Source organism: Cebus imitator, unplaced genomic scaffold (assembly GCF_001604975.1).
Source record: "Cebus imitator isolate Cc_AM_T3 unplaced genomic scaffold, Cebus_imitator-1.0 Scaffold54, whole genome shotgun sequence".
Classification (NCBI taxonomy): Eukaryota; Metazoa; Chordata; class Mammalia; order Primates; family Cebidae; genus Cebus; species Cebus imitator.
Window position 1 is genome coordinate 5,709,742 of NW_016107369.1, and position 12,502 is coordinate 5,722,243.

Consider the following 12,502-nt stretch of genomic DNA (forward strand, 5'->3'; position numbering starts at 1 on the left):
CAAAAAAAAAAAAAAAAAAAAAAATTCAGTTATTTTTCCAAATAGATTGCAGTTATCTCTACAAATAGATTATGTACATGCTGGGAACAGGATCTTTGTTACTTTGATTTACTCTTTGTAACTTCCAAGTTGCCTGTCAAGATTCCTTGCATGTAGTGGATCCTGAATGATAGTTTAATCTATTTAATAATCTCTGCCCTAATGGAGCTTATAGTATAATGGAAGGAGACATAAAATAAGAAGATAAATATATAGGAAAATTGCCATGTAAGAATATGTGATAAAAATAATGAATAGCATGCCAGGATGAGAGAGTAACAAAGGAACCCGTTTTGATCTTGTGGGTGAAGGCTGTACATAGGGTTGACATTTAAATGTGTATGAAGACCTAGAAGGAACCACTGCATAGAAAGCTGGATGTGGTACATCCTGCATGTGGGAATACATGGGAGCTTAAATTTTTGAGACACTGAAGCTTAGTGTGTGTGAGGAAGAGTAGCTTTTACTTTTATTTTTTTAGACAGAGTCTCGCTCTGTCTCCCAGGCTGAAGTACTGTGTTGACGTGATCTTGGCTCACTGCAACCTCCAGCTCCTGGGTTCTAGTGATTTTCTTGCCTCAGCCTTCTGAGTAGCTGGGATTATAGGCTCGTGCCACCACGCCCGGCTAATGTTTTATATTTTTAGTAGACAGGGTTTCACCATGTTGGCCAGGCTGATCTGGAACCCCTGACCTTAAGTGATCTGCCTTCCTCAGCCTCCTAAAGTGCTGGGATTACAGGCATGAGATACCACGCCAACATGATGAAAACTTGTCTCTACTAAAAATACAAAAATTAACCGGGTATGGTGGCACGTGGCTGTAATCCCAGCTACTGGGGAGGCTGAGGTGGGAGAATCACTTAAACCCAGGAGGCAGAGGCTGCAGTGAGCCAAGACTGTGCCACTGCACTCCAGCCTGGGCGACAGAGTGACTCTGTCTCAAAAAAATTAAAGTAGGGAAAAGGAGATGACTGGTTCAGTTGGAGTGGGGGGAGGGTGACTTATAGATTTGACTATGGAAAGGATAGGGAATTTCTATCTAATGGCTACTGTTTTAATTAAAGTATCATAATTTAAAAGGGGTAGGAGGAATGGAGAAGAATGGTGAGATGTTTGAGGATTGAAGAAAAGGTATCAGCCCAGGGAGCTTGTAGAGTAATATTGCTGTGATTGAGGTTGTTGATTGTGAATTTATGACAATAACCAGTTTGGATGTTTGATTTTCTACAATATTCCACTGCTCTGTTGCAGTCTTGAAGAAGGTTGGCTGCAGTTTTGTCAAGACAGCGTGAAGGGGAGAGACATGGGAGACACTGATTTGTGTAAGAATAATGATTATATTGACAAACTGTAAAATTGAAGTTGGATAAAGAAGAAAATGAAACCAGGAGACTGATAGGGTGAAAGTGGAAGGTTTCATGCATTGATAGTCTCATTAAGAATTATTGGAGCTGGATGAGGATGCAAAGGCATAAGAATGATGCAGTGGACTTTGGGGACTCAGGGAGAAAGGGTGGGAAGTGGGTGAGGGATAAAAGACTACAAATTGATTGCAGTGTATGCTGCTTGGGTGATGGGTGCACCAAAATCCCACAGTTATCACTAAGGAACTTATGTAACCAGATACCACCTGTTCCCCAATAACCTATGGAAATAAATTTTAAAAAATGTATTGTAGAAAAGATACATAATTTTTAATGTTAATAAATTTTTTGCCTTTCTGTGAAAAAAAAAATAATTTGAGCTAGGCACAGTGGCTGACACCTATAATCCCAGCACTTTGGGAGACTGAGGCAGGTAGATGGCTTGAGCCCAGAAGTTTGAGACCAGCCTGGGCAACATGGTAAAACCCCATCTATACAAAAAATTAGTCAGATGTGATGGTGCATGCTTATAGTCCCTGCTATTCAGGAGGCTGAGGTGGGAGGACTGCTTGAGCTCTGGAACTCAAGGCTGCGGTCAACTGAGATTGTACCACTGCACTCCAGCCTGGATGGCAAGAGTAAGACCCTGTCTCAGAAAAAAAAGCAAAAGAAGAAAAAAGAACCAAGAATTATCCCCTGGGCCCAGTTGAACAAGTAAGTTAGAAGGACCAAAGCTTTTACTGTGTCTTTCTTCTCTTTGCTTTCTTATTATATCCAAAATGACCAGAGTACCTATGTTGTATAAATAAAACCACTTAGAGTCTTCCATTCTAAATACATGTATTGATCGACTTACCACCTATGCAACTTACGACCATTCGACTTTACGACCGCAATCGCTAGCCATGGCTGCTCCGCGTCTGGCAGCGCAAACGTTGCCCAGCTGGGCGTACGACAGTGCAGACCAGCTTCCGGCAGCACTATCATCTCCACGTGTACCATTTCCACTGTACATATAGCCTCAACTTACGACCAAATTGTGTTACGACCGGTCCGCGGTCCTGACCGTGGTCGTAAGTTGAGCACTAGCTGTAGTTTAAACCCACTTTTAGCCAAATGGATTGAAACACACATAGAATTAATGACCCATAGGATTTATGAGTGTAATTTCAAGCATGATGTATTTTAAAGTGTAAAACTCCATCTCTACTAAAAATAAAGTAGGGGAAAGTTGAGTTTTACATTTTAAAATACATTGTGTATTTTAAAATACAAAAATTAGTTTGCGTGGTGGTGAACTCCTGTAATCCCAGCAACTTAGGAGGCTGAGGCATGATAATTGCTTGAACCCGGGAGGCAGAGGTTGCCGTGATTCGAGATCTCGCCACTGCACTTCAGCCTGTTTGACCGAGTGAAACTGTCTCAAAAAAAAAAAAAAAAAAATTTTTTTTTGTCTATTTGATAAATGCATTATATTAGTCAAATCAGCTTCCTTTGTTAACTTTTACTTTCTATAAATAGGACATAGGAAAATAATTTCCTTTGATAAATATCTGGATCTACTTGGGATCTTTCTGTGAAATATGTGACATGAGGTCTAAATTTGTATTTCTTTAGAAACATTGAAAAACTGCTGGACATGGTGGTTTATGCCTACAGTCCCAGCGCTTTGAGAGGCCAAGGCAGGAGGATAGCTTGAGCCCAGGAGTTTGAGACTAGCCTGGGCAATATACTCAAACCCCATCTCTACAAAAACACAAAAATTAACTGGACATGGTGGTGTGCTCCTGTAATCCCAGTGATTTGGGAAGCTGATGTGGGAGGATTGCCTGAACCTGGAGGCAGAGGTTGCAGTGAGCCGAGATTGCGCTATTGCACTCTGGCTTAGGTATCAGACTGAGACTCTGTCTCAAAAAACAAAATTCAAAAACTTTTTTTGTTTTGAGAAAGGGTCTCTCACCTTGTCACCCAGACTAGAGTGCAGTGGCACAATCATGGCTCACTGCAGCCTTGACCTTCTGGGCTCAAGTGATCCTTCCACCTCAGCCTCCCATGTGGTTGGGACTACAGGCATGTACCACTACACGTGGCTAATTAAAAAAAACTTTTTTTTTTTTTTCTTTTTTGAGATGGAGTCTTGCAGTGTCACCCAGCAAGTCTCCTGCCTCAGCCTCCCAAGTAGCTGGGATTACAGGTGCCTGCCACCACACCTGGCTAATTTTTTGTAATTTTAGTAGAGACTGGGTTTCACTGTGTTGGCCAGGCTGGTCTTGAACTCCTGACTTCATGATCTGCCCACCTCGGCATCCCAAAGTGCTGGGATTACAGGCATGAGCCACTGCACCCAACCTAATAACCTTTTTTATAGAAATGGCATCTCACTGTATTACCCAGGCCTGGTCTCCAAACTCCTGGGCTCAAGCCATTTTCCTGCCTCAGCCTCCCAAAGTGCTGGAATTACAGGTGTGAGCTACTGCACCTGGCCCAAAAACCCTTATTCATTGTTAGTATAGTTTCTTTGGAAAACAGTTTGGCAGGTTGTCATACATAATTAAATGTACACTTACCATAATCTAACAGTTTCACTCCTGGATATTTATTCAAGTAAAATGAAAACACAGTCACATAAAAACTTACATGCAAATGTCATATAGGTTGATGCAAAAGTAATTGCAGTTTTTGCCATCTTAATGCTTTTTTTTTTTTTTTTTTTTTTGAGACAGAGTCTTGCTGTGTGGCCCAGGCTGGAGTGCAGTGGTGTGATCTTGGCTCATTACAACCTCTACCTCCTGAGTTCAAACAGTTCTCTGCCTCAGCCTCCCGACTAGCTGCGATTACAGGCACCCAGCACCATGCCCGGCTAATTTTTGTATTTTTAGTAGAGACAGGGTTTCATCATTTTGGCCAGACTGGTCTTGAACTCCTAACCTCGTGATCCACCCGCCTCGGCCTCCCAAAGTGCTGGGATTACAGGCATGAGCCACTGTGCCTGGCCTTTAATGCTATATTAATGGCAAAAAACGTAATTACTTTTGCACCAACCTAATAATTGCCCAAAACTGGAAATAATGCATCTGCACTTCAACTGGTAAATTGATAAAGGTTGGCACATCTATACAATGGCATACTATTTTGCAATGAATGTATTCACTAACATTGTTCAGTGTCAAATGCATTATGCTAAATGAAGGAAGTCAGAAGACTGCATACTGTGTGATTTCATTTTTGTGGTATTTTGGAACAGGCAAAACTATAGGGAAAGAAAACTGACCCGTGGTTGCCAGGAATTGGAAGAGAGTTTGACTACTGAGCGCATGAGGGAAATTTTTTGGGTGTTCTATATATCTTCTGTATCTGTTCTGTATCTTGATTGTAGTGGTGGTTATATAGTTGTGTGTTTTTCAAATTCAGGAGTGTACACTAAAAAGAATGAATTTTAGTATACATAAATTATACCTCAATTAAAGTTCTACCATATTAAAAATTATTTTGCAAATATCTCAGAAAATGTTTTTAATTTTTTTTCTTTTTTTGCCAAAAACTCCGGAGAATGTACCAAGTAATTGTTTTTAATTTTAATGTTGTAGAGACAGGGTCTCACTCTGTCTTCCAGGCTGGAGTGCAGTGGGTGTGATCATAGTCACTACAGCCTTGAACTCCTGAGGTAAAGTGATCTTCTGCCACAGCCTCCTCAGTAGCTGGGACTCAGGCATGCACCACCATGCCTGGCTAATTTTTTTTTTTTTAGAGGCAGAGTCTTGGTATGTTCCCTAGGCTAGTCGAACTCCTGGCTTCAAGAGCTCCCCCGACCTCTGCCTTCTAAAGTGCTGTGATTACAGGCACTAGCCTAGCCACTGTGCCTAGCCATGTTTTGTTTTTAGATTCTGCTTATGTGACTTTGGGAGGAGAAAGTGGTGGATGGCACTGGTAAAGTTTTTTAAAGGTGTTGAAAACACTGTGTAATTGCTGAATATGTTTACACTTAGCATACATTCCTGTCATACATTCAATAGAATTTTATGATGCCAGAATTAGAAGAGCCCAAGAGACCTCATAAAGTGTTCTTTTTTAAAACAGTTCAAGGACCTGAAGCCTAGGGAGGTTAGCTAAAGTCCCACAGCTAGGTAGTAGCAGACATAGATCTAGGATTTAAGTGATGGATTACTAATTTGACTTGTATTTTACTAAAACACAGTTTTTATTTCAAGTTATTCTCTTGAGAGTATTTTAAATTCCTTTTTAAAACCTTTTAATTGTGTCATCCTAAAACTGGAAACCACTTCCTTCCTAGTGGTAGCAAAGTCCTGTGTCTGGTTGATAATAGGAAAGCTAAATATGAGGGATTCCATACCACTTTAAAGTTTGCTTAGGCCTACTCAACAAATTTAGTTATAAAGACACTTTTCTTTAATTGGTAAATCTAGATGCAGGCACTTTAACTGGTAAATCTGGATGTTTATTTTTGTACTTTTCAAGAGCTATCAGGAATAGGTTTTTGTAACTTTATTGCATTAAAAAATGATCTTTTCAGGCTGGGTGAGGTGGCTTATGCCTGTAATCCCAGCACTTTGGGAGGCCGAGGAGGATGGAATTACCTGAGGTTGGTGGTTTGAGATCAGCCTGACCAACATGGAGAAATCCCATCTCTATTGAAAATACCGAATTAGCCAGGTATTGTGGTACATACCTGTAATCTCAGCTACTCAGGAGGCTGAGGCAGGAGAATCTCTTGAACTCGAGAGGCTGAGGTTGTGGTGGCTGAGATCACACCATTGCACTCCAGCCTGGGCAACAAGAGCAAAACTCTGTATTAAAAAAAAATATTTTCAGATTATTATGATTGCTGGTTTGTTGGGAGGGTAGAAAAGGTTTAAGTGTGTTCTTTCTGGTTACCTTAACTGCTGAGAATTTATCCTATAAATACTGAGAGATTTAAGAGAGCAACAGAAGCAGACTCAATAGATACATATTCAGGAAATGGAGATTGGAACATTATTCAAGATGTACAGCAGCTTTAGTGGTCTTCTGTTGAGAACTGGCTAACTTTCACTGTGCCTCTTGTGTTCACTCTTCCCTGTAAGTAGTTTTGATTGCTTCTAGACCCCAAAAGAACAAAGTTTAGAGTTGCTGCTCCTTAGAGATCCTGTTGATATTGCGGATATTACGGATCCAGTCACAGAACTAGCAGGTAGATGCATCTTTTTGTTTTTGTTTTTGTTTGAGAAAGTTTTACTCTGTTGCCCAGGCCAGAGTGCAGGGGCATTATCTCGGCTCACTGCAACCTCTGTCTCCCGGGTTGAAGTGATTCTCCTGCCTCAGCCTCCCGAGTAGCTGGGATTACAGGTGTGCACCACCATGCCTGGCTAATTTTTGTATTTTTACAAAATTTTGCTATGTTGGTCAGGCTGGTTTCTGACCTCAGGTGATCCACCTGCCTCCCAAAGTGCTGGGATTACCTGTGTGAGCCACCCCAGCTGCTTTCTTGTTTTTGAAGCTGTGTCTGTGTCAAGCAATTTAAGAGTTATTTCCTGTAAGCCATAGCTCCAGGCAGAGTTGGCCAGTTGCTTTCGGCCTTCTGTATAAGTAAGGAAACCCTACCCCCAACCCTAGCTCTGGCGGATTGTCTTGTCTCTTTTTTTTTTTTTTTACATGGAGTTTCACTCTTGTTGCCCAGACTGGAGTGCAGTGGCACGATCTCGGCTCACCGCAACCTCTACCTACCGGCTTCAATTGATTCTTTTGCCTCAGCCACCTGAGTAGCTGGGATTACAGGCATACTCTACCATACCCGGCTAATTTTGTGTTTTTAGTAGAGATGGGGTTTCTCCATGTTGGTCAGGCTGGTCTCAAACTTCAGACATCAGGTGATTCACCTACCCCAGCCTCCCAAATGCTGGGATTATAGGCATGAGCCACCATGCCTGGCATTTTTTTTTAAAATATATATTTTATTGCATTTTAGGTTTTGGGGTACATGTGAAGAATATGTAAGATTGTTGGATAGGTATACACATGGCAGTGTGGTTTGCTGCCTTCCTTCCCATCACTTATATCTGGTGTTTCTCCCCATGCTATCTCTCCCCAACTCCCCACTCCCCGCTGTCCCTCCCCTAGTTCCCCCCCACAGACCCCAGTGTGTGATGCTTCCCTCCCTGTGTCCATGTGTTCTCATTGTTCAACACCCACCTATGAGTGAGAACATGCAGTGTTTGATTTTCTGTTCTTGTGTCAGTTTGCTGAGAATGATGGTTTCCAGGTTCATCCGTGTCCCTACAAAGGACATGAACTCATCGTTTTTTATGGCTGCATAGTATTCCATGGTGTATATGTGTCACATTTTCCCTGTCCCGTCTATCATCGATGGGAATTTGGGTTGGTTCCAAGTCTTTGCTATTGTAAACAGTGCTGCAATGGACATTCGTGTGCATGTGTCCTTATAGAACAATTTATAATCCTTTGGATATATACCCAGTAATGGGATTACTGGGTCAAATGGAATTTCTATTTCTAGGTCCTTGAGGAATCGCCACACTGTCTTCCACAAGGGTTGAACTAATTTATACTCCCACCAACAGTGTAAAAGTAAAAAGATGGAACGCTTCATGAATTTGCATGTCATCCTTGTGCAGGGGCCATGCTAATCTTCTCTATATTGTTCCAATTTTAGCATATGTGCCACTGAAGCGAGCGCCTTTTTTTTTTTTTAAATGAAAGGGTCTCACTTTGTTGCCCTGACTCTGGACTTCAGTACAGTGGTACAGTCATGGCCTTTTTTTTTTTGACAGAGTCTTGCTGTGTCGCCTAGGCTAGAATGCAGTGGGGCAATCTTGGCTCACTGCAACCTCCGCCTCCAGGGCTCAAGCAGTTCTCTGCCTCAGCCTCCTAAGTACCTGGGATTATAGGCACCTGCCACCATGCCTGGCTAATTTTTGTATTTTAAGTAGAGATGAGGTTTCACCATGTTGGTCAGGCTGGTCTTGAGCTCCTGACCTCAAATGATCCCCCCACCTTGGCCTCCCAAAGTGCTAGTATCACAGGTGTGAGCCACTGCATCCATCCATGCCTGGCTAGTTTTAAAATTTTTTGTAGAGATGGATCCTCTGTGTGTTGCCCAAGCTGGTCTCAAATTCCTGGGCTCATGTGATCCTCCTGCTCCAACCTCCCAAAGTGCTGAGTTTACAAGCATGAGCCACTGTGCCAGGCCAGGTTCTGTCTTACATGGAGCATTTTTAGTGCCTGTTCCCCAAGGAAGCCAAACTCCCAGCTGCCACTGCCTGCTTCTGAACCAGGAGCCCAGTAGGACTCTGGCTTCAGAGGCCTTACCACTATGCATTTATATTACTTGTCAATGCCTAAGAGATATTTATATAATTTTTTGAGCCAGCTATGCATTGTTTATTTATATATTTGATACATTTATATATATAGTTATTTGGGTAAATTTACTGTGCCATCTTGGCCTGAAACCAAGATCTTAAATCTTGTCTTCTTTCAAAGCCACATTTTCTTATCTTTAAAATTAGAGTCTGGGCACAGTTAACTCATGTAATTTAGAGATGTGCTCACTTTTGGAGGCTGAGGCGGGTGGATCACCTGAGTTCAGGAGTTTGAGACCAGCCAGGAGAACATGGTGAAACCCTGTCTCTACTAAAAATACAAAAATTAGCCGGGTGTAGTGGCGGATGCCTGTGATCCCAGCTACTCTGGAGGCTGAGGCAAGGAGAGTTGCTTGAACCCAGGAGGCGGAGGTTGCAGTGAGCCAAGATTGCACCACTGCACTCCAGCCTGGGTGACAGAATGAGTCAAAAAATAAATAAATGTCTCAAAAAATAAATAAATAGAATTATAGACGTTATCTCTTGGTGTTTCTTTGTGCTGATGAGATTATACAGTTATGCACATTTATATATAAGTTCTTAGAACAGTGCCTTGAATATAGTAGATGCTATATGTATAGTAGCGATTATGTTTTCAGGTGAATCCTGTAATTTCTTGTCGGTATTTAGGCAGTTAGTTATATAGTGACCCCCAAACACTTGTCAATCAATATTCAGAATATCTGTAAATGTGTCTGGGAATTATGGCACGTTTTGAGGCATTTGGGTGAGACATTTACATTTAATTTTAGGCCAGGTGCAGTGGCTCACATCTGTAATCTTAACGCTTTGGAAGGCTGAGGCTGGAGTGTAATATTGGGGTTCAGCGTACCCTCAGCTCCCCTGAGAGGACGTTTCTCCAGGTTCTTGGCCCCCTGCCCTCTCAAGAATGAGAGAGTGGACCACGGCGCAGTGCGCAGTAAATGCTGGACTCAAAAGTGTTTGTAGAAAGTGATTTATTTATTTAGAGAGAGAGAGAGAGAGAGAGAGCGAAACAGAAGAAGGAGAGAGAAAGAAACAGCTAACTCTCACACTGAGGGTGAGAATCCAGAAAGATGGAATCCAGGAGAGGAAAGCAGCTTCCACACTGAGTGGAAGGGAATAGAGAGAGATGGAGTTTAGAAGGGGAAGATAGACTTCCTCGAGAGTGTTCGTGGAAGGGGACCCAAACATGGAGTCTGAAGGGGTGTGGAAGAAAGGGACTTTTAACCTGGGAGGAACCCCCACCTTCTTTAAGACCCCTGGCCAATGAAAGGAGTTCCTTAGAACTTCCGCTGGAGTGATTGACTCTTAGCTTCTTCCCGTGCCCATGAAATTGAAACAAAAACCGTTAAATCTCCTGGATGGAGATGGATGGGAGTGGGTCATGGCGCTGGGAAGTTCTTGCCCTTAAAGCTACACCCCCTTGTGGACCCGGAAAGAGAACATATTCCTTCAGGAGGATTGCTTGAGGCCAGGAGTTCAAAACCAGCCTGAGCAACATAGTGAGACCCCTATTTCTATTAAAAAAAAAAAAAAGTTTAAAAAATTATATTAAACTTAATCTATACCGTGGTACCTTGAACTGAAGGGTTTTCATGAGGTAACAGAGTGCTTTATTCTTTGTAGTTACGGTTGCTTTTTAGAGATGTTCATGTAATTGATATTCCTTTAAGCTCTATTGCATGTACTTTCTATTAGCTTTGAATCAAGTCAGTTTAATATGTGTAGATGTCATAGAGACACCATAGAAGTTGGAATGGAGTGAATTTGAATTTTAAGTCAGGAAAAAAGGGATATAACAACGTGCATGAGGGAGGAAATAAAGTGGTGCTTGGGGTAGAGATGTTGGCTTAGATAACCGTAGTTCTGACTGAGGTAAAGATCCTTTAGGGGAAAGAACAAAGATGAGAGATAAAATATTATAGGACAAACTTCTAGCCTCTGTGTTTAGGTTATGATATATTTGCATATTGCAACTCCTAAAGCCCTCCTTCTAGTCAGTTAAACTTGAACCATGAATTCAGAAGCATATACATCATTATTTTTTCATTAAAAATCAGAATGGTAAATTAATTTTTCTTCCTGGATTTGGGGTTTTAATTAGTGGACTGATGAGTGTTGTAGACCATTGTCGTCTACTATTTTTTAGGAATACCTGAGTCTATCATTCTGCCCTTTAGAGATGTGCCCATGAAGATGATGCTTGTTGATAAATGATCCTACTTCCTTATTTCTTCAGCTGAATTAATAAGACGTACCACTTCCTTTTTCCTCTTACATCAAGTTCTGAGTATGCCTTTGTTTTTATTTTTGTCTTATATTGTAAACTACTGTGTGCATATAGGTGTTTGGAACCATGAGAGTGTTTTATCAAGAAAGAAACATGGCACTGAGAGGATTGATAGTGACTACATTAGAAGCACTTTGGTTAAGGCAAGATTTTATAATGTTCCTAGTGGTTATACATTTCTCCCCAAATGGAAAGGTTTTTAAAAAGACTGTGTTAATTCTTTGTCAGAATCAATGATGGGATTTGGAAATCTTCAATTAAGTAGAAGATATATTAGGATTCTGACCCAGAACCTTTGGGTATTAGGAAGAAATTAAACACTACTTGTTGTAGTTACTCCTAACATTTTACATCTTTCTTTTTAAATGTTTCTTCTATTTTATTTTTCAATCTGGGACAAGACTGCCAATATTTAAAAACCTGTCATATTCAGAAATAAATGAGATTATATGGTAATTGTGGTTTTTGAAATTACTTTTAATGGCAAAAACCATGATTACTTTTGCACCAACCTACAGTACAAGTATTAATACAACCATCTGTCATATATCAAAATAGATCAAGAGTCATTTTTCTTGAGACAGGGTCTCACTCTGTCACCCAGGCTGGAGGGCAATGTTGCAATCTCGGCTCAGTGCAGTCTCTGCTTCCCAGGTTCAAGTGATTCTCCTGCCTTAGCCTCACAAGTAGCTGGGATTACAGGTGTGTACCACCATGCCCAGCTAATCTTTTTTTTTTTTTTTTTTTTGTGAGACAGAATCTCACTTTGATTCCCAGGCTGGAGTGCAGTGGTGCAATCTTGGCTCACTGCAATCTCCGCCTCCTGGGTTCAAGCCATTCTTTTTCGTCAGCCTCCCCAGAGCTGGAATTACAGGGACTGGCCACCATGCCTAGCTGATTTTTGCCAACATGGGGTTTCACCATGTTGGCCAGGCTGCTCTTGAACTCCTGACCTCAGGTGATCTGCCTGCCTCGGCCTCCCTAACTGCTGCAATAACAGGTGTGAGCCACCAGGACTGGCCTGTACTTTTTTTTTTTTAGTAGAGATGGGGTTTCATCATGTTGGCCAGGTCTTGAACTCCTGATCTCAGGTGATTCACTGGCCTTGGCTTCCCAAAGTGCTGGAATTACAGGCATGAGCCACTGCACCCGGCTGATCAAGAGTCTTTGTATTGACCTTGTGCTGCGAATACTCCTTTTTGTCTGTATTGCCATACTGGATATATGTAAAGCAGTTTAGTTTGGTGGAAGGAACACAGGATTTGAAATCAGAGTGCTTTAAATCTGATTTAAAGCGCTCTGGTAAGTAAGTAAGTAAGCTTCTGTCACTTACTAGCTTTGTGACTGACCTTTTTGAGATTGTTCACCTTATAAGTAATATGAAAAGAATAATGACATCTGTCTTATGATGTCTGTCTGCTATATGGATTAAAATTAAACAAAAATGCTT

General features: G+C 41.4%; 1 protein-coding gene and 1 non-coding gene across 2 annotated transcripts in view; one reads left to right on the forward strand and one right to left on the reverse strand.

Annotated features, from left to right (window-relative positions):
* The window catches only part of NUMB (NUMB endocytic adaptor protein), a 191,091-nt gene that overhangs the window by 25,315 nt on the left and 153,274 nt on the right, over positions 1-12,502 (forward strand). The gene's annotated exons all lie outside the window — the stretch shown is intronic.
* On the reverse strand, positions 7,989-8,095 carry LOC119471275. Its single transcript, XR_005200311.1, has one exon. It is a non-coding gene; the product is annotated as a U6 spliceosomal RNA (small nuclear RNA).